This window comes from Tamandua tetradactyla, chromosome 21 (assembly GCF_023851605.1).
Source record: "Tamandua tetradactyla isolate mTamTet1 chromosome 21, mTamTet1.pri, whole genome shotgun sequence".
NCBI lineage: Eukaryota > Metazoa > Chordata > Mammalia > Pilosa > Myrmecophagidae > Tamandua > Tamandua tetradactyla.
This window is the reverse complement of record NC_135347.1, coordinates 45,760,085-45,783,259: the sequence shown is the minus strand read 5'-3', so window position 1 is coordinate 45,783,259 and position 23,175 is coordinate 45,760,085. Positions and strand designations below refer to the sequence as shown.

Genomic DNA, 23,175 nt, shown 5'->3' with positions numbered 1-23,175 from the left:
CATTTGAACAGGCCTAGACGAAGCTGAGATAATTGGCATCCCAAATTCCCTTGAAATTTCTTTACCTGTGAAAGCAAACCAGCCCCATCCTTTCTGAGAGAAATAGGCTTTTCTTTCATAAAATAACCTACAATAACTTTCTCTGTGGTGACTGCTCAAAAGGGGGTACTTTTTTTTTTTTCACCACTTCTCACTATTTCCAAACTCCTATTCAGATTTAGGAATCAGTACTGCTTAGAAGGAGAAGCGCTTGGGCTCATTCTAGGAGAAGGAATATAATAGAAACATCAGCAAGTTTCTTAGAAACACTAAAGGGGATAGATTATGAGAGAACCTCTGAATATAAAGTGTAAGATTGTCAAGCCAAATCTAATGATAAGGGTTCACTTGTGATTAAGGTTGCAGTGTGTTAGGTGTGATGTTAACTGCTAGACCAGTTAGTTTAAGCTAGCATTTAATAGTAGCCTACAATCTTGTAAGGCTGCTATTAAAAAAAAAACACCTAGAGGGCGGGCCACAGTGGCTCAGTGGCAGAGTTCTCACCTGCCATGCTCAAGACCTGGGTTCAATTCCCAGTGCCTGTCCACGCAAAAAAACAAAACAAAACAAAACAAAAAACACCTGGAAACATTGACTGGGAACTTTAGAAATGCAGAATCTCAGGTCCTGTTCTAGATTTACTGAATTATGATCTGCATGTGAACAAAATCCCCTAGAGATTTGTACACATGTGAAAGTTTTAGAAGCACTATCATTAAGTCATTGAGCTTCCTGATCATCTTGTAGAAAAAGGAGTTCTAAGAATCAGAAATCCAAAATGTTGGAGTAGACCTACTATTCCTGCTAAAGTACCCTCTAGCTTTTCCTTGTAGTGTTCTCTGAACAGTTCCTACATTAAACCATTGTGCGGTGCATTGATTAGAGGGCCAGCACAAGTGACATTTATTGAAAATCTTTGTTATGCTTTCTTTCCTAAGGCTGAAGATGACAGTAGAAATTACTGGTATAGATTTGAACTCCCAGATGTGAATGTGAATAAAATAACCTCACCAGTATTATATTTTCATTCAAGGCACTGTTCTGGTGATTCATGACCCTTACCCAGTTTCCTGAGAAAAGTCTCTTCACAGATCAGTTAAAAAATAGTAAAATCCTTGGGCATGAGGTCCTTTATATGCAAAGTCCTTTGAAGAATTATACAAAGGAAGCATATGTGTGTAGCATGGATCTTGTGCCTGGTTGTTTCCAAAGGAACCCTATGGGCATTTAAAAAGGTGACTGAAGAGAGAGCCTTTCACCAGGGAACCCAGAGGGCAGATCAGAGCTGGACCTGCCAAAAGCTGTTTTGGAGATGCCTCATTCTATTCTCTATAGACAGAGAATGAAGTCATTATATTGACTGAGGAACTGGGTTCTAAAACACAATTTGGAGAAGAAAAACTATCGTGGAATCTAGAGGATTCATGAGGATGCTTCTTACACTCTCAGGTCCAATAATAATGGTCCAAAGGAAACAGCGACAATCCAATGAAAGCAGGATTCCAGGTTAACAACTATTTTGGTCACCCCATCAGATTAAAAACCCTGACCAACAGATGCAATAGAAGAGGTTAAAGGCTATATGAAATATAGGTTTTCTATTATAAACTTTTCTTAAACTTTTAGGGTATATGCAATTTGATCATGGTATATTAACTTATGTAAAGCAGAATTTTTTAAAAATTGCTATCTGGTTCCTTTGGCATAGATGTTATCAACCACATTTATGAGTTAAGGTAGACTTTTCCAACATTCTTCATGCAGCTCTGGTATCACAGACTGACCTCACAGAAATAATAGGGGCAGGCATTTAATCATTTTTCTGTTCTCTGAATAACTTCTCTGTATGACTGAACTGGTCTGTCCTTGAATATTGATTGGAAATCTTCCAAAACTGTTGCTTAAAATTTTTTATTAGCTAATTTTACTTTCTTTTTCTTTTTGGCATTATTTTTGTAACATTTTCTAGTCATTTTTTATCTCTATATTTTAACATTCAGGATCAAACTGGTCATTGTAATCTCTCTGCACATGTTTTTATCCCTGATAATGTCATTTATATTCTCTCTTTTTCCCCATCTCTGATCCTTCCCTCTCTCTCCAATCTCACTAAACATTTGTTTGCTTTCTTATACCTGCCAATTTCAATGCTGCTTCCTCTTTATTATCTGTCTGGTTTCCTTTTCATTGATTTTGCTATTTTTCTATTATCTTCTAATATTACTCCCGTCGTTTTCTTGTACTTTTTATCTTCCGAATTTGGACATTGTTCACAAATTTTAAGCTTTTAAATATTTTCTTATAAAATTATTTTTTATTTTCTAATTTAAGCATTTAAAGTTATAAATTTCCTTTATGTGCCAACTGTATTGTTTCCCATCACATCTGGCACTATCAAAATTAGATTTCACTTTTAAGGTTTTGCAAATTTACATTATAATTGCTTTTTAAATGGAGATATACAGAAATGTATTTTTATTTTCCCACGCATTTTCTGAATGGGCAATGTCTGTATACTTCTCCTGACGAGCAGCATACACTCACTGCGTACCTCTGCCGTGACTTCTTGGAAGTCCGCAACCTAATAATGGGGTTTCCTACTCATTTCCTCCAATTTAAAGATGGCCTAAGATTTGGTTACTTCGTAGATTGCAACGCTGGTAACGGCACTCATCCCAAGATGTCCCTGCCTCTGAGGTTTACTTTCTGTTTACTGCAATTTCTTCTTCTCGGCATTTATTTATTTGATTGCTTTTGGTGAGGAGAGGGGTGTGAGGCACGTGGTGGCACATGGTGGTGACTTTTCCTGTACTTTCTTTGAGTCCAGCAATGAATTAAAATTTCATTTTACTCAGGATCTAAGTATTTCGAAGCGAAATGACCATTCTGAGCACAGCATGCTTTATGGCTACTACAATATTGTAGTTGAATGTGTTGTTTTATAAAAAGCAGATGGAGTTTCTAGGTGAGTATTGAATACTTCTCTTTTATCAGAGTAAATTAAATTCCTCATTTGATAATCACTTACTTTGAAAAAAAAGTCAACAAAATAAGTACACTGAAACTTTTGATTCATGCATAGCTTTTTCATGATTAAAATAGACACACTTTGAGATAAGTTGGTAAATGTTGGCATATATAGAATATTTAGTGTATGTGTAATATGAAATACAAAATACCTACAAGAGAACCATTTGATTACTTGATGATAAATGTAACAATTGCATTCATATTCCACAATGTAATTTGATTCTAGTGGAAAGATTAGGTAGGTAAGTTAAAACTTCATGAGAACTTCTATTAGGAAGATCTTAGATATATAAATTATTAAAATATGAAATTTATAATATATTATTTACTAAAATTAATGATAGCTCCATTATTCTTATTGAAGTCTCTTCCCTACCTCATTATTCCTAAGTGTCACTGTCTTGTTTCTTCATTCCCATTTGCAGCTGGCAAGATCTTTGCTGTAAGGTATATAGCTCTGTTGTCTGACTACAATAAAATTCTCAGTTCTTCAGTCAACTGTAAGTTGATCAGTAATCCTTTTATGTGCATGACTTCATTACACAATTACATTAAAATTACTAATTGAAGTAATTGATTACTTCAGCCTCAGTAAATACCATCATTTCTAATTTTCTTGAGGAATTAAAGAAAAATTATATTTATGTGACGGTCTTCTTTTTCACCAAAATCTCTCTTTCTTTGCCTCTGTTATTGTATATCTATCTCTCATAATCAGTTGCTCCTACTAAAAAGACCAGCCATTCTAGCAATGCCTATATTTGCATCTACCTCCAACTTGACATGAGTCTTTCTTCATCCATTGTTCTGTCTTTAACTTGATTTTAAATTTCTCCTTCTCTAGTAATTCCTTTTCCTGGATTTACAAATGTATCAGAAATCCTAGGAATAATATGCTAGAAATGCCTTCATACCTGTTAAGTTTATTTCTAATATACAGGAGTAAAAAAATAAAGGAATTAGGAGTAGAAGATGCAACTTTCAAAGCAGTTTTAGTTTTTCTAAAGGGAAATTATATTCAGAGGTATGAATACTGTCAATTAATAAACACATAAAAAGTCGCCTTACTGACTTATTTATGAAGAAACATAAATTAAAAGAAAATCCAATTTTTAAGTTCTCAATTAAGTTACTACCACCATAAAAATGTAACTTTATAGTTTTTTTTTAAAGTGCCATCAAGGAAATGTTTAATCTTTTTTTTCCACTCAACATTTCAAAATGTAATTTTTTGCCATTTGTCTTCCTATAAAATCTTTTTACAGAGCTTTATCAGAGTATACTATTAAGTACATTATAAAAGATTAGAATGTAATTTCTTTTGACACCCTATTTATGTTTACTACTATCTTCAAAGGATGTTCAGGATGTAGAAAGAATTATTTTCCCAGGGGAACACAAGAAAAATAATCCTGTCAGCAATGTTCACAGACAAATAATGCAGAGGCAGTTTTAGTAAAGACATAGTCTCCTTTTAACCAGAAATGATTTGTATTTTCTTGAGGCAATGTCTATTTGCAACAATGTTAACACTGACACCAGTAGCTAGAAAATGACAGCAGAAGACAAATGGACACCACATGCAAAAATGAGTAAGTCAGAGCCTCAGCCCATGGGAAAATGTCAGCATGACCATGATAGACTGTGGGCCACAAAAGGGCCACAGACTGAAACCCTTCCTTGGATAAAGGTCATATTTGTAACAATGATTCCTGCAGTATTCTAAGAGTGGCATCATTGCTAAGAAACTGATGTCCAGGGAAGCAAGGAAAGTCCTTTGCATCTTCTATGAAATAGGTAGGTCTTCTCTGCCAAACTGTTCTCTATTTCCTATTGTGGGGGCTTATCTTTATATACTGAAGCAAACAGATAAACATTAATTAGGATGAAAAATTATTCTTGACACGTATATGATAACACTCATGAAAATAAATTAAATATGCAGGAGTGTATGGAATATGCATTCAAACACAGCAGAACTGAAAATATGTGATTCTTTTCACTTCTGGTAATTGTATGTTTGATAGTCCTAGAGTAGCATTTAAATTCCCAGTGTATTATTTCCTTCATTCACTAATTATACCGAATGAATTATTCTTTCTGCTCTTCAGACTGAAGAATCAGCAGCTAATACTCTAAACAGACACAAAGTTCCCAAAAGGTCACAGCTTCTTCTGAATCACTTCTTATTAACATTTCATGTAAAGCAATTAAAATGTAACATGGCTAATGATTATAATAAAGAATGAAATAACTAAATAATAAAGCAGCATTACTGACACCATTTGGATTCTAAAGGGAATTTTCCAGTGAACTTAGGTACATTTGTGAAATACTTTTGTGTTCTATTTACTATTATGAGGTCCCAGTAGTGACAAAAACCAACTTGCGTTTGCCACTGATAAACTGGGTTTTGGTTTTCCTTTCTGAAAACAATAAAAATTCTTGTTAGATTTTAATTGTATTTATATTTGATCTAGTTATTACAACATGAGGACTTTAAACTGTTTTAACTTAAACGTCTATAAGGAATATTTTAAAGAAATACATGGTTTGATTCAGTAAGATTCTTATGAATTACAAGAAGAATGAGGAAGAAGTTGGTTTAAATTCGATACATTAATTATTCAAAAACAGTTATTGAATTCATAAGGAGAACAAAGCTCTGATAATACAAAGATGATTCAAAGTTCCCGCTCTCATTCTAGTAGGGGAGGAAAACGTGAAAACCATTAAAAATGATGAAATGCAAAAGGATCTTATGAAATCACTGCCAGCATTCAATGGGAATTCACAGAAATAAACCAACTGCTTGGATAAATTGGGGATTATTTTTCATAAAAGTTGGTATTTGAGCTATGTTTGAATGAATGAATAAAAGTTTGCCAGGTTAGAATGGAAAGAAGTTTTCTGCTAAAGGCAGAAACACTGTGAAAACTTCAAATGTGTGCAGTTCCCTTACAAACTCAAGGAAGGAGAAATAATTATGTATAAGGAAAACTTTGTAGTCAAGATAAGAGAAGAAAATGAGGTGAGAAAAGTATGTAGGTCTCTAAAAGTACAAATTGTGAAGCACTTTATACATGATGCCATTATTTAGGTATATTGACCTTTAGTTGGTTTGGGATATATACATAAAATGGAGAAAATGGAGGTTGGACATTGACCAACATTTGACATTTCTTGTGCTTTTCCAATACTGACAGTATACTCTTTTAGCCAAAACTATTTATTCAGGACCAATTTGTAGACAACAGAGAATTAGAAGATGTAAGATAGAAATTGGAAAACAGAACTCATGATCACTTCCATGAAAATCTTTTGTGTGATAAGGTAACTGATAAAAGTATATAAGGATGCTGGGGTGACATCAGGGACTAGATACATAGCATACACCAGTCTGGAAGTGGTGGAACAGCTAAGATCTCACACAAAACTCTGTCTCACAAGCTGTGGAGGCCAGCACTCCTCCCATAGACACATGCAGCTGGCTCTCTGAGGGGAAAGGGAACAGACTTTATTAGTAGCAAGGGCTTAGCTCAACCAAGCTTCAATTGTGGAATTAATTAACAAATTCAGACACTGAAAACATGCCCTGAGCACAGATAAACCTGGAATAAGCACTAAAGGAATCAGGAGTTTTCACTATGGTAGAGAAGGTAGATGGGGAAAAAAAAAGAGCAGAGCTTTTTATGAGTTGGACAGTACAAAATACTGGAAAAGGGCTGGACCCCAATAAAAGGAGATACATAGAACCTGGGGATACATAGAGCCATGTACCAACTTAAGCACTTGATTGGCAGACCCTGGGAGAGGGGAATCAGCTATGAAAATACCTTTTTTTTCCTTAACCTCTAAACAGTTCATTAGATAGAACTGCACATTAGGCTCCAGCACTGCCTAAGGCAAGGGCAGAACTAAGGCATGTCTGAGAGACAAAGTAACTCGTCAGGTGAAAGGGGTTAATTCTCTAAAGGGCATATCTTTCCCCCCAAAAGGGGGGAGGGCAGCTCAAATGGAGGCTCTCCTTCAAGGAATTTCAGGCCCCAGGGGCTGGAAAACAAAAGTAATCTAGACTGACAACTACTGCAGCCTCTGTCTCAATCATGCCCCTGGCAGAGAACGTTTGCTGGAATTAAAGGCACTGTATCCTTTTATGCTGGTGGGAGGCCACCAAGCAGACAAGCGCCACACGCTGGGCAGGATAGGAAAAGCACAGAGCCTAGAGGGTTCATAGAAAGTCTGACAACCTGCTGGGTCTCACTCTCTGGGAAAACTGATGCTGGCTAATCTCACCTCCTGAGACGTGAGCTTCTGTGGTCAGAGAAAATCTGACTGGGGGGCTGATAATATCTGAGGAGACATTCATCCAAAAAAGAAAATTTCACCTCCAAAAAAACAAGAACTAAAAACTTCCGATCAGTTAAACAACCTATGCTAGAGATCTAGAATAAGTTGAACTGAAATGTCAAAGAACAGACAGAGAACAAACATCCAGCAAGAAAATCCTATGAAAAGAGTGAAAACAACCTCCAGAATGAACCAGTTAAGGAATTCAAATGCTTAGACGACAGCAAAATGACTAAGGGAAGGATGGGAGAACCGTGGTGTACACATACAGTAGACCAATGAGTACCCAGAAGGAATGGAGTTGTGAGGCATGCAACTACATGAATGAACTTTGAGGATAGTATGTTGAATGAAATGGCAGAAACAAAAGGACAGATATTATCATGCCTCAATCATATGGACTAATTGTAATGTACAAACTCAGTGAACTGAAGTCGAGAGCACGGGTTATCAGGTTGTGGCCTATAGCAGTGTGGCACACAACTCCCACGATGAGCCAGGACCCAGTATCATGGGACTGAGAAAGCATTGACTAAAAGGTGGAAGAGAGAAATGAGACAAAGTTTCAGTGTCAGAAATTTTAAATAGAGCCACGAGGTCATCCTGGAGGTTATTCTTATGCAAAATATATCTGTTTTTATTTTATGGTGTATTGCAGTGGTTGGAATGAAATACCTGAAACTGCTGAGCTCTGTCTTAGTAGTCTTGATTCTTGAAAATGACTGTATAATGATACAGCTTTTACAATGAGACTGTGTGATTGTGCAAACCTGTACCTGATATTCCTTTTATCCAGGGTATGGACAGATGAGTAAAAAAAATAAGGATTGGGCAGGCCATAGTGGGTCAGCAGGCATGGTTCTTGCCTGCCATGCCAGAGACATGGGTTCAGTTCCTGGTGCCTGTCTATGCAAAAAAAAAAAAAAGGATAAAAATAAATAATAGGGGATGATAAAAGGTAAAATTTGGGTAGATTGAAATGCTGGTGGTCAATGAGAGGGAGGAGTAAGGGGTATGGGATGTATGAGGTTTTTTTTTTTTCATTTTTATTTCTTTTTCTGGAGTTATGCAAATGTTCTAAAAATGATCATGATGATGAATACACAACTATGTGATGATATTGTAAGCCACTGATTATGCACCATATATGTACTGTATGCATGGAGATTTCTTAATAAAAATGTATTTTTTAAAAGCATATAAGGAGACCTTACATTTTCAACTGTGACATAAAGGAACCTGAAGTCATTACATTTGCCAATGCAACAAGATATTGCCAATGCAATATCTAACAAACTGAAGATATTTCCTTTTCTTGTACTCAACAGAGAACTGAGTTCACAGGGGAAACTGTCATCTCAAATTCTGAAGAAATAGTTGAATCCAGAGAATCACAGCCATTTGCTTTCATGAAGCCATAAACTGGTAGGAACACTTGAATGATAATTTGGTGGATTGCTAGAGACTGAGTATAGCCTCGTGTTACTGAAAAATTATTGCAGTCTTAGTGTTATTCCCACACTACTGAGGGTTTTACCTCCAGGAACCCACCAGTTTCTCATGATAAAATGCCAGGAATGGTCTGCTAGTCACTCTGGTAGCTGGAGGGTAAAAATAGCCATTATGGAAAAGCTCAGAATAATCTTTATGGCTAAAACCTACACTGTAAAGGAAAAAAACTTTAACAGAGCCTTATTCTTCCTGGTGGAACGGAATTTCCCTGAATCCAATACCCCCTAATGTACTTGTCTCACTTAATGTTGGAAGTGGATGTCAAAATATTTGTGACAGTCAGAGCTCAAGGTTACAGTTCCACTAAAAAGCTTAGTTTTAACCATAAGAAATAGAATTTTCCCCTTCCCATGTCTTGTAACCACACCAACAGAACCCTTGTATAAAAAGAGTGGATTTCAGAACATGGTGGTTTGGAGCCAGAAAAACATGCCTGTACATCCAATCCAACCCTGTGGGTATAAACCTATTCTAAGTAGGAACTTTTCATGAGACAGCTTTAATTAAGTTGTGACCCACCTCATTCAGGATGAGTGTTAACCTTATTATTACTGGAGTCCTTTACAGATGGATGAAAAAGGATAAAAAAGAAGAGGTGCAGAAGCAAGAAGTGGAAGGCACTCATGAGAGAAACTCACAAAAGAAGGGAGAAGTCAGCAGATTCCACTATGTCTTACTATGTGGCAGAGGAGCCAAGGGTCGCTGGCAACTGGTCTTTGGGAAGAAAGCGTTACCTTGACAATGTCTTCATTTGCACATTTTCATGGCTTCAATATTGTGAGCTAATAAATTCGCGTCGTCTAAGCCAACTCATTTCATGGTATTTGTTTGGAGCAGTCTAGGAAACTAAAATATAGTTGACAGACACAGACTCTACAGAATTATTAGGGAAGTCAGAAAGACGACAGGGAAGTACACAAAACAGGAAACTTGAGAAATTTTAAGCTCTGCCACCTACACAAATACAGCTACAAAAATAAAAATGATTAAGTGCTGTCCAACTCATGGCCAGATATTTTTTACCACTCTGTGCGGATAAAATGGACCTCCACCCAAAATTCAGATGGAGAGACTGATGATACCATGCACACATTAAGAGGATATGTAAGGGTTTGTTACTTACATAATTGGGACTTTCTGGATAGAACAGGGTGGGCTTCTTAAGCAGTACCAACATGAGAGAATGAGGAAAGGAGATAGTCTTGGGGTTTTTATTGTAGTTAGGTGGTGAAGCCTGGATGTGGGTTTCCAGTCATGGGCAGGAATTTGCATGTTTTGAATTTCCCACAAGCACCAAAGGTGGAATTACTCAGGCATTCTTCTCAGCTTCCCAGTGGTGGGGCAAAGGGGAAAAAGGAAGGGTGAGGCATAAATCATGTTAGGAAACAAACATCAAAGAATGAATTTAGAACCCTAGTTACACAGATTAACATAAAATATTTCACTAAAGTCCTATTTGCCTCAATTCCTGTTACCTGAAAGATGATGTCTGATTTTCCACAAAACATTACAAGGCATATAGAAGTGCAAAGAAAGACAGTACACTCTGAAGTGACAAAGAAAGCATTAGAATCAGATTCAGATGTGGCACAGATTCTGGAATTGTCAGTCAAGTAAGTTAAAAAAATTTGATCAATAGCTTAAGAACTCTGATAAAAATTAGAAAATATTCAAGAATATATGGAAACTGTAAGAAAAAAGAAAATGCTAGAAATGAAAAACAGTATAATAGAAATGCAGTTTTTCTTTGATGGACTCATCAATAGACTTGATATGGCTATGGAAAGAATCAATGAGTTTGAAGTTATGTCGATAGAAACTTTCCAAACTGAAAAGAGGAAAAGAATTAAAAAATAAAAGAAAACACAGAATAGAATATCCAAGACCCACTGGAAATTTTCAAAGGCAATATCATATACTTAATGTGTATGGTATTGCAGGAAAAGAAAGAGGAACCTGTACAGAATAAATATATGAAATAATAATGTCATAATTTACCAAAATTAATGTGACACCAGAATGCAAGTCTAAGAAGCTCTGAGAACAGCAAGCAGGATAAGTACCAAAATACATATACTTAGGCATAGTATATCAAACTGCAGAAAAAACAAAGTAAAAAGAAAGGCTTTAAAAAGTCAAAGGACGTAAAGCACCTTACTTATAAAGTAATAAGGACAAGGATTTTGGTGGACATCTTTATCGGAAACCATGTATGCAAAAAGAGCATGAAGTAAAATGTTTAAAATATTGAAAGAAAAATGTCCATCAACTTAAATTTTCATATCCAGAGAAATTATCCCTCAAAAATGAAAGAGAAATATAGACTCCAATTCTCCCCAATACTATGAAATTCATTGGCAGCATGGATGATGTTATACATTGAATCATTTTTCCCTCAAATTCATGCTCAAGTCCTAACCCCTGGTCCTGTGGATGCTATTCCTAGCCTTTGAAATTATGAGATCCTGCTGTTTAAGCCAATTAGTCTGTGGAATTTTGTTAAAGCAGTGCCAGCAAAACATATGAGCCCGGAAATATTTATTAAAAGAAGTTTCTCAAGGGGTGCATGGGTAGTTCAGTGGTAAGATTCTTCCCTATCATGCAGGACCCCCGGTTCAATTCCTGGCCCATGTACTTCCCCATAACAAACAAACAAAAAAACAAATGACAAAAATTCAGCCAACAAATGGTGCTGCAATACTGGGATATTCACATGGACAAAGAATGAAATGTGACCCCTGCCATACAGCATGCTAAAAAAGAAAAAAAGAAGACATTTCTCAGGAAAAGGAAAATGATATTGATCAGAACCAGGAATTACTTAAAGAAAGGAAGAATGTGGGAGAAGAAACAGAGGAAGGTACAGCAAAACATTGTATTTTTCTCATTATTAATTGATTTAAAAAGTAGCTTTTGCTTCAGTAATAATAGGAACAATGTATAAAGTGAACACAGGTATGGATCAGTGAAATATATGATATCTATGTAAGAAGGGACAAGAAGGAAGATTTAGGAATATTGGTTATAAGCTACTTTCACTACACATGAAGTACCTTAGTGTTAATAAAAAATGGTAGTATGTAACATATATAAATGTTATATATGTATATATAACATTATATACATATATAATATATAATGTTATATTATATAAAATGGTGGTATATATAAAAATATATGTTACAATCTTTAAGGAAACCACCAAAATATTATAATTAGAAGTTTAATGTCTATGCTAAAGGAGTTAATAAAATAAAATCATATAAGATGATAAATTAAAACCAAACAATGAAGAAAAGAGGGGGAATAGCTAGTGCAACAGATAGAAAACAATTACAAACACGATATACATGCTAAAACAGCTATATCAAAAATCACTTTGAGTGTAAATGGACTAAATGTATCAATTAAAAGACAGATTATCAGAGTGGACAAAAACAAGACCCAACTCTGTTGTCTGCAAGAAACCCACTTTATAAATATAAAGACTCAAGTTTAAAGTAAATCAAGTGAATTGTTAATAAAAATCAAAAGAAAACTAGAGTAGCTATATTAATTTCCTATGAAGTGGGCTTCAGAACATAGAAGTTATCAGAGAAAAGGGGAAGATTACATAATACTAAAGGAGTCCATTCTCATATAAGGATCCTCTAGAGGTACAGAGCTAAAAACAGAGCATCAATTGCATTTATAAAACAAAATGAAACAAAACCTCCCAAAATGGAAAATGAATAGAACTACAAGGAAATACAGACAAATTGTTATTGTGCTTGAAGACTTCAACCACCTTCTTTCAGTAATTAAAAGATCAATCAGGTGAAAAATCAGTCTGGATAAAGTTAACCTGAGTGCACTATCAATCAATTCTACCTAATTGGCATTTTTACAATATTTCATCCAAGAACAGCAGAATACGTATTCTTCAAAAATTCACATGGAGTATTCACCAAAATAAGCATAATTGTGCTTATTAATACAAACGCACGTTAAAAAATTTGCAGGAATGGAAATCATGCAAATTATATTCTCAAAACAGAAAGGAATTAAGCTAGAAATCAATAACAAAAAGATAACCAAAAAATACTCAAATATTTGGGCATTAAACAACTAACTTATAAATGACACATGGGTGAAAGAACATATCACAAGAGAATTTAAAATTTATTTTGAATTAAATGAATATGAAAATTATTCATCAAAATTTGAGGGATGAAGTGAAATCAATTCTTAAAGGGAAATTTATAGTGTTAAATACAATTATTAGAAAAGAAGCATATATTAAAAGGACGAGCTAAGCTTTTGCCTAAAAAATTAGAGAAACAACAATTAAGTTTAAAGCAATTGAAGAAGAGAAATAATGAAAATTAGACCAGAAATTGATGACACTGAAAACAATAATATAATTGAGAAGATCAGCAAAACTAAAAGCTATTTCTCTAAAAAGATCAATAAAATTGATAACTTTCTAGCCAGCTTAATCCAGAAAAAAAAATGCAAGTTACCAATATCAGATATGAAAAAGGAGTCATATCTATTATGCCATAGCTAACAAATTACCAAAAGGAAACACTATGAAAAAATATATGCCCACAAATTTGATAAACTAGATGAAATGGACCAACTCCTTGAAAAATAGAAACTACTAAAGTTCACACAAGAAAAAATAGAGACCCCAAATAGATTTGTATCTCTTAAAGTTATTGAATAATTTATTAATAATCTTCAAAACAGAAATCACCAGGCCCAGGTGGGTTTACCAGTAAATTAAACCAAGTTTTAAAGAAGAAACAACACTAATTCAACACAATATTTTCTAACAAACGGAAGCAGAGGGAAATCTTTCTAACTTAGTCTCTGAAGTTAGAATGACATTATGAGAAAGGAAAAGACCAATATTGTTCACCCAGTTGCAAAATTCATCAGCAATATATTAGCGAATTAAATTCACAACTTAAAGAGTGAATTATGGACTGGCCATGGTGGTTCAACAGACAGAGTTCTTTCCTGCCATGCTGGAGATCTGGGTTAGATTCTTGGTGTCTGCCCATGCAAAAAAAAAAAAGAAGAAGAAGAAAGAATTATGTATTAGGAGCTTTCGGGATTTTATTCCAGATATTTATGTTTGGTTGACTTTGAAAATGAAACTGCCTAATTCATCATACCAGCCTTAAAAATGATATGATCATTGCACAAATTTGAAAGGATTGTGTATCCTAGAAAAGCCATGTTTTAATCCTGACCTATCTTGTGAAGGCAGCCATTTCTTTTAGTCCCTCTTCAGCACCCTAGCTTGGAATCTTGATTAAATTATCTCTGTGAAGATGTGAAACACTCAATTGTGCATATTAACCTTTAATTAGAGGGAGATGTGAATCCACCCATTCAAGGTTGGTCTTGATTAGTTTATTGGCATCCTTTGAAGGGGGATATATTTTGGAAAAAGCTTCAGAGCCACGAGAACCACCAGAGCCCACACAGCCAGAAACCTTTGGAGATGAAGAAGGAATACGCCCCCAGATGAGTGCCATGAAATAAGAACCCTGGAGAGGAAGCTAAGAGAGGTTGCCATGTTCATCATGTGCCTTTACAGTTGAGAGAGAAACCTTGAAAATCATCAGCCTTCTTGAATCAAGCTGTCATTCCCTGGATGCCTTAGATTGGACATTTCTATATGTTTGCCTGAATTTGGACATTTTTATGACTTTAGAACTATAAATTTGCAACTTAATAAATTCCCCTTTTTAAAAGCCATTCTGCCCCTATATTGCATTCCAGCAGCTAGCAGTTTAGGGCAGTCATATCAGATGATCAGAGAAAGCACTTGACAAAATCTAATATGATTTCATGAATAAAAATTTTCAGGAAATTAGGAACATGAGGGAATTTCCTTAAAATAATAAAAAACATCTAGTTGAAAAACTTCAACTAACCTCATACTTAATAATGAGAATTGGGTGCTTTACACCATTTGAAAACAAGGCAATTATGTCATTCTCTACTCAATATCACACTGGAAATAGTATACAAAAATGAAATAAAAGCTATAGAGATTAGAAATAAATTAATAAATGCTTTTATTCACAGTGACATGATTTTCTGTGTAGAAAATTCCAAAGAGTCAACCACAGCAACAAAAATTCCTGGAAGAATGAAGAAATTATGAAGGGTCTCAGGATGCAGGTTAACACTATAGAAAATCAAATGTTATCCTATACACTAGCAATGGTAAATTGGGATTTGGAAAAAAAAATCTGAAAATTGCTATTTATAACAATGCCCAGATCTTTGTTTTTAATTTCATTTTCCATTTAAATGAACGAGAAATCCTTTGAGACAGAGCCAATTCATTCCATGACTGAGACAGGAAATATGTAAGATGGCCCTGGAGCATCTTGTAGTGTCAGAAAGCAAAGAAATGATAAACATGCACTCATGCACACACACATAAAGATGGGGGGTATGTCAAAGAGACAGAAGAGCCAAATGAAAGAGCCCCCCATGCTAAAGCTGGAGTAATTTCACCAATTAAATAAAGTCATGCTGGGTTATAAATATGAAATAGCTACCCATGATTCTCTATTGATACCAGTAAATTTCTGATTAAATAAATAAATAAAAGGCATGTATAGACAAGTCTTTCCTGAAGAAGAATTCCAAATAATTTATGAAGATACTTTGCCCTCAAGGATGTGGTGCATGTATCTTCACCCATTAACTGTAGTTTGCACATAGTAAATAAGTAATAGTACACTATTGAAAGGAAGGAAAAATATGGTGACTCACTAAGTTACTTACCTCAACTAGATGATCAAGATAGCATCAACAGTAATAGATAAGTCATATTGATAGCATGATACCTGATTTGGGTGACGAAAATGGCAGTGTACTTCTATGGATTCCTCCCCCAAATCCATAACCTCAGCCTAATCATGAGAGAAACATCAGATCAGCACCTGACTATTATTCACAAAATTGCTAGTATCATAAAAAGGAAAGAAGTCTTAGAAACAATCATGAGTATGAATTGCTTAAGGCGATGTGAAGACCAAATGTAATGTGATATCTTTAATGAGAACCTGAAAGAGAAAACAGACGTTATGAAAAAAACTAAAGAATTAAGAATAAATTGTGGGCTTTACTTAATAACAATGCGTCAATATTGGTTCAATAATTGTAATTAATATGCCATGGTAATGTCAGATATTAACAACAGGGTATTAATTAGTAGGTATAATTAGGAAGTATATGAAAACTCTCAGTACTATATTCACAATTTTTCTGTAAATATAAAAACTATGCTACAAATGAAATTTAATTTTTAAAAAGTGTATGGGAACATATTGAAGCAGTTGAAAATCTAATTTAATAACAGAAGGTAGAACCATGTAATCTGATATTAGATGTCATTTGTTGATCTACAAAACCAATATACACTACAGCTTTTCATTTTAAACATTTGCATTATTTTATAAGAAACAGTTTATTCATAAGAAAATTAAACAAGGCAAGATATAGATAAGTCCAAGGTGGTACAGAACAGAAAATGAATACAACTTGAAAATGTCAGATTTTTGGTTCAAATGTACCCACTTTATGACTTTGACCAGGTGCACTCTAAAGTCCATTATTACTTTGTTTAAAACCTATAACATTCTGGATTTTTTGTTTCTTCTTGGGGAGATAGAGAGGTGTAATAATGGTCATTCTTACACTTACAACTGAAAAAGCAAGATAAACAGCAAGCTTTATTAAACTGCTATTATGATTAAAAAAAAAAATTTCACATGGCTCAAAATTTAAAGACAGGCACGTGCTTACTGGGAGAGATAAGATGTGAGGACTGACTCAGTAGGACAAAATGCAGCTGGAAGCCAATATGAAGTGTTCAGCTAGCAGGACTAGCAAATTGGTGGCAACCCAGTGTGTACTGGTGAAAGAGGTGAAGCCCCTGGACCATGCAGATGCAGAGAGAATCTGCACCCTTTTTCAGACTTTTTCTCCATCAATCATCTCACTTGCTGATCATATTAAAACTTGTGAGTGACCTTAGAAACTCTCCCTTATGGAGTGTTTACAGCCTATCCATAAAAGATGTCTAGATTTTAAGAAAAAAATTATGAAGCATATGAAAAAGATAAAAATCTCCCCAAAGACAAAGCAATCATTACGAAAATTAGCCTTAGATATGATACACTGTTAAAACCAACAGAATATTTTTAAAAGTAAATTTAATATTTTAAATGCTCAAATGGAAAATGTGGATGGTATGCAGTCTAGATGAGAAATTTCAGAAGTATGGAAACTCAAGAAATAATCCAATGGAAATGCTGAGAATGGAAAAACATAGAGATGAAAACACGGACAGGGTCATCAAGAAACTTGCCACAGCTGAGGAAAAAATGGGTGATTTGAAGATAAATATAGAGAAATTAACCAAATGGAATTGGAATTGTCATTTTTCTACTGCTCTGGACATAATTTTGTCCACTTTCACTAGCTTTTTTCTGTTTCTATTTTTTTTTTATGGCCTTATTTTCTATTCCTGACAACTGGCACAATTGCCAGAGTGGGTACTAATAAAAGAGATGGGCGGGCCGCGGTGGCTCAGCGGGCAAAGTGCTTGCCTGCTATGCCGGAGGACCTCGGTTCGATTCCCGGCCCCAGCCCATGTAACAAAAACGGAGAAACAGAATACAATAAACCAAGAAAATGTTTAAAAATGTTTCCCTTTCTTCCTTCCTTCCTTCCTTCTATCCTTCCTTCCTTCTCTCTGTCTTTCCTTTAAAAAAAAAAAAAAAGAGATGATGAATGAGTGATTTCTTAAAACAAGGGCGACCTTCTAACTGTGCTTCAGGCCCTCTGAACTCCTTCGGACTGGTGTCATGTTATCTAGATTCTCCCAGGAGCCAAGGGCAACATCTCCCTCCTCTGTAAAAGCTCTTAACGTGATTTAACTGAAAAATCAAAGATGTTTTACTTTAAGTTTGTTTATTCTATAGGGTCTCCTCCAAACCCAGTATTTACCATGCATCTTATAAACTCTAGTCCACATAAATACTCATGGTTTAAGGCAGACATCCAAAGGGAGGACCCATTCCAGAATGCAGTCTCAGAATGACTCAAGAGGCTCTAGCCACATAGAAATGCCCTTCTCTACAGGTATAGTCTAAAGGAGGCTCTCTAGGGCCAAGGGGCTGGATTCCCAGGGTGAATGTCCCACATAGCTTTCAATCTGCCTAACAACATGCACAGAGATTTCTATTTGATGTTGTCTGGTTTTGCTATCAAATCTGCTCCCTTCTGCCAAAGGAACAAGTGAGCCTCTTGGAAGAACAGAGCATGGGAAAGGGTGACCACTTTGCATAAGTTTCCAATCCATAAATAAGGAAATATGTCAATGAATCACCTTTACCCAATGCAGGCGTGGGCGGGAAAAGTTAGATGCTTTCTTTTTTGTTTGTTTGTTTTAAAATTTTTTAAATTTTTTATTGATATAACAATGTACAAACTATACCTTCTTAACATAAAAACATTTCATACATGGTGTACAATCATTAGCTCACAATATCATCACATAGTTGTATATTCATCACCATGATCATTTTTAGAACATTTTTAAGAGAATTTCTTAAAATGTAAGCTTAGATTACTTGATACATTTATTCTTTTCTAACATAATCATTTAATGCTGTTTTCTTCCTTTAACAGTTCTTTAGCATATCCCACTGTTTAGAAGTGTTGAATTTTATATTTTATTCAGTTCAACATTTTAAAAATTTTCTCCATATGCGTTGCTTTAGTTTTTTGATGCTGCTGTAATGCAATATACCATAAATGGGTTGACTTTTATAAAAAGGACTTATTTAATTACAATTTTACAGTTTTAAGTTCATAAAAATGTCCAAGCCAAGGCATCCATAGAAAAATACCTCATTTCAAGGAAGGTCAATGACATACAGAACACTTCTGTCAGCTGGGAAGGAGCATGGGTGGCATCTATTGGTCCTTTAGCTTCTAGATTCAAATTGCTTCTCCAGGGGCATTTTCTTTGTACATCTCCAAACATTTTTGTCTGTGTCAGTTCTGCACTTTTTCCAAAGTGGTTCCCTCTTCTTTTTTTTTTGTATATTTTTATTTATGAAAATAAACAATGCACTTAGAACTACCCGAAGTGTATATTTTAGTTAGCTTATCCATAGGCATATTTAAATACAGTATCCATATAATCATTGTAAAACCTGTGTTCCTTCTTAGGATTGAAGGAACATGGCTTTTGTGGGACACACAACAGTTTCAAACTAGTACATTCTACCCCCTGGAACCCCCCCCCCACAAACATGTTCTTTCTCTGATGAAATACATTCATCCCATTAAAATATCACAAAGCCTTAAAAGATCTCAGTAACAATACAAATGCAATTTAATATGAAAAGCAGTACTAAATGCAGTCTTCTGGTAAGATGGTGGAGTGGAATGGAGCAAGTTCACCCTTGCTCCATGAAACAAGATAGAAGACAGGAAGAAAATGCCCAGGACTGCAAGTCCCAGACTGTGAGTAAACTCGAAAGGGTCTTTGGGTAGTTTTGAGGAGGAGAGCATTGATGGATCAGGAGAGAACAAATGGGTCAGGTGACCAGGATCCCCACTAGGCAGGCTGCAGTGCAAAGGGGAGGTGCGATCGGAAGGAACTGACCCTCCTCAGCTCCAGCCTGCACAGCTGTTGGCTGGGGAAACCTCCCCAAATGGTTGCAGTGGATAGTACATTCAGGGAGCCCACCAACAACCATCCACCATGGGGTGGGCATTGGGGTGACCACCCAGTCACATGCAGGAATAACTGGCCCACCATCACTGTGTCTGCCAGGTCCACCAGTGCTGTAGAACAGCTGATCCCTCACATGCTGGTTGGCTTCCCAGTTGCCCTAGCAGAGACTCACTGGCAGCTGCCCCTGGTGGAGCAGCTCCTTGTTGAGCACACCAACCTTAAGTTGCTCCAGTCAGGAGGAGCAGGGCTGAGGGACCAGGAGACTTGGGCACACCATCTGCTATACTGGACATGGTTAGTAGAAGTCAAGTGAAAGACACAAAGAGGAGAGAGATTGAGAGAGGAGGGACCTCATGATTGCCACCTGCTGGGGAGAAGGGGATGGGAGTTGAGCATGGGTCTCCTGCATGGTGGGCAGCTGTTCTGCTACTAGAGTGCCTGTGCACCCCAGCCTAGCTTCTAATAGAGCCTTAAGTTGAACTGTATCCCCTACATGAGATCTGAACCTTGATTTGGTGGAGAATAACTTGTAAACACAGTGCAAAAGGAAATAGTCACCTACAACTAAATAAATACAAAACTTAAGAAGAGTGAAAGAAACCAAATTGCAAAATAACCATATCAAGATAATCAAATGCCCCAAACACAACAGAAAATATACAAAGCACATGAAGATCCAAGAAGAAATGGCCCAGCCAAATGACCAAATCAAAATTCCAGAGTGGAAACAGAATATGGAACAACTATTCAAGGATATTTATAAAGAAATAAAGGATATCAGAAAGACACTAGAAGAGCATAAAGAAGAATTTGGGAGATTAAATAGAAAAATGGCATATCTCACAGAAATGAAAGATACAGTAGACCAGATAAAAAATATACTTGAGACACACAATAGCAGATTCAAAGAAGCAGAAGGAAGAATAAGTGAGCTAGAAGACAGAACAATAGAACTAGAGCACACAAAAGAATAAATGGCAAGAAAGATGGTAAAAATGCAATTGGATCTTAGGGAAATGATGGACAAAAAAGAAGCATGCAAATATAAGAATTATTGGCATCCCAGAAGAAGAAGAGGAGAGCGTAGGGAAAGTTGGATATATAATTGGAGAAAATTTCCCAACCTTTATAAAAGACATGAATATGCAAATTAAAGAGGCCCAGCAAACTCCAAATAGAATAAATCTGAACAGGCCCACTCCAAAACACATACTAATCAGACTGTCAGGTGTTGAAGATAAATAGAAAGTCCAGAAAGCCACACAAGAAAAGCAATCTACTACATACCAGGGAAAAGACATAATACTGACTTCAGACTACTCAACAGGCACCATGGAGGCAAGGAGGCAGTGGTATGATATTTTTAAGATCCTGAATGAAAAAGACTTTCAACCAAGAATTGTTTATCCAACAAAGACAGCCTTTAAAATTGAGGAGAGATTAAGATCTTCAAAGACAAAGAAAGATTGAGAGAACTAGTCAACAAGAGACCAGCCCTATAAGAAATATTAAAGGGAGCCCTGTCAGCTGATAAAAAAATGGGAGAGGAGGTCTGGAGGAGGGCACAGAACTGAAGAATATGAGTAAAGGTAATTTAAAGGAAAATAATATACAGATCTAACAAATAAAAACTAAAGGACAAGATGGTAGAGTCAAGAACTGCTTTTATATTAATCACTTTGAATGTTGGTGGGCTAAATTCACCAGTTAAAAGATACAGACTGACAGAATGGATCAAAAATATAATCCATCTATATGCTGTTTACAATGGATGCATCTTAGACTCAAGGACACAGTTAGATTGAAAGTGAAAGGATAGAATAAGATCTTCTATGCTAGCTGTAACCAAAAGAAAGCAGGAGTAGCCATACTAACAGCAGATAAAATAGACTTTAAATGTAAAGATGTCATAAGAGACAAAGAAGGACACTACATATTAATAAAAGGGGCAATTCACCAGGAAGAAATAACAATCATAAATGTGTATGTTCCCTATCAAGGAGCTCCAAAGTGCATGAGGCAAATATTGGAAAAATAGAGGGAACTATAGACATATCAACAGTTATAGTGGAATACTTCAATATACCACTCTTCACATAGAACAACCAGACAGAGGATCAATAAGGAAATAGAAGGCCTAAGCAATATGATAAATGAATTGGTCCAATAGGCATATATAGATCATGACATCCCAAAACACCAGGAAACACATTATTTAGTGCACAGGAAACATTCTCCAGGATAGATCATATACTTGGACATAAACTGAGTCGATAAATTTAATAAGATTGAACTTATCCAAAACACTTTCTCTGATCACAATGGAATAAAGTTGGAAATTAATAATCACCAAAGAACCAGAACTTTCACAAATACATGGAGATTAAACAACACAGTCTTAAATAATCAATGGGTCAAGGGAGAAATTGCTAGAGAAATCGGTAAATATCTGGAGATGAATGATAATGAGACTATAACATATCAAAACATGGGATGAAGCAAACACAGTTCTAAGAAGGAAAGTTATTGCCCTAAATTTCTATATTAAAAAAACAAGAATGAGTAAAACTTGAGTATTTAACTGCTCACCTGGAGAATTTAGTGAAAGAACAGCAAACTAACCCAAAAGCAAATAAAAGAAGAGAAATAATGAAGACTAAAGTAGAGATAAACAAACTGGGATAATAACAAAACAATAGAATCAACAAAACTAAAAGTTGGTTCTTTGAGAAAATTAATGAAACCGATGGTCCCTTACCTAGACTAATAAAGAAGAGAGAGAGGGCACAAATTAACAGAATCAGAAATGAGAGAGGGTTGCTACCACAGATCATGAGGAAATTAAACAATCATAAGAGAATATAATGAACATCTATATGCCAACAAACCAGACAACTTAGATGAAATAGGCAAATTCCTAGAAAAACACGAATTACCTTTACAGACTTGAGAAGAAATAGATCTCAACAAACCAATTACAAGTGAAAAGATCCAATCAGCTATCAAAAATCTTTCTACACACACAAAAAATCCAGGACCAGAGGCCTTCACAGGAGAATTTTATCAAACATATAAAAAAGAACTAATGCCAATCCTGCTCAAACTCTTAAAAAATGTTGAAGAAAAAGGAACACTACCTAACTCATTTTGTGAAGCTAACGTCACCCTAATACCAAAAGCAGATAAAGACAATAGAAGAAAAGAAAACCACAGGCCAATCTCCCCAGCGAACATAGATGCAAAAATTCTTAAAAAAATATGAACATATTGTATCCAACACCACATTAAAAGAATTATACATCATGATCAATTGGGATTCATGCCAGGAATGCAAGAGTGGTTCAACATAAGAAAATCAATCAACATAATATAGCACATTAACAAATTGAAAGGGAAAAATAACATGATCATATAGACTGATGCTAAAAAAAAGCATTTGAAAAAGTCCAGTATCTTTTCCTGATAAAAGCGTATCTTTT

The 23,175-nt window shown here is 35.4% G+C and overlaps 1 long non-coding RNA gene across 1 annotated transcript; it reads left to right on the top strand.

Moving 5' to 3' along the window:
- The first annotated feature begins 4,797 nt into the window (after positions 1-4,797).
- LOC143665406 (uncharacterized) lies at positions 4,798-9,581 on the top strand. Its single transcript, XR_013166940.1, has 3 exons — positions 4,798-4,866; positions 8,748-8,844; positions 9,499-9,581. It is a non-coding gene; the product is annotated as an uncharacterized LOC143665406 (long non-coding RNA).
- The last annotated feature ends 13,594 nt before the right edge of the window (positions 9,582-23,175 follow it).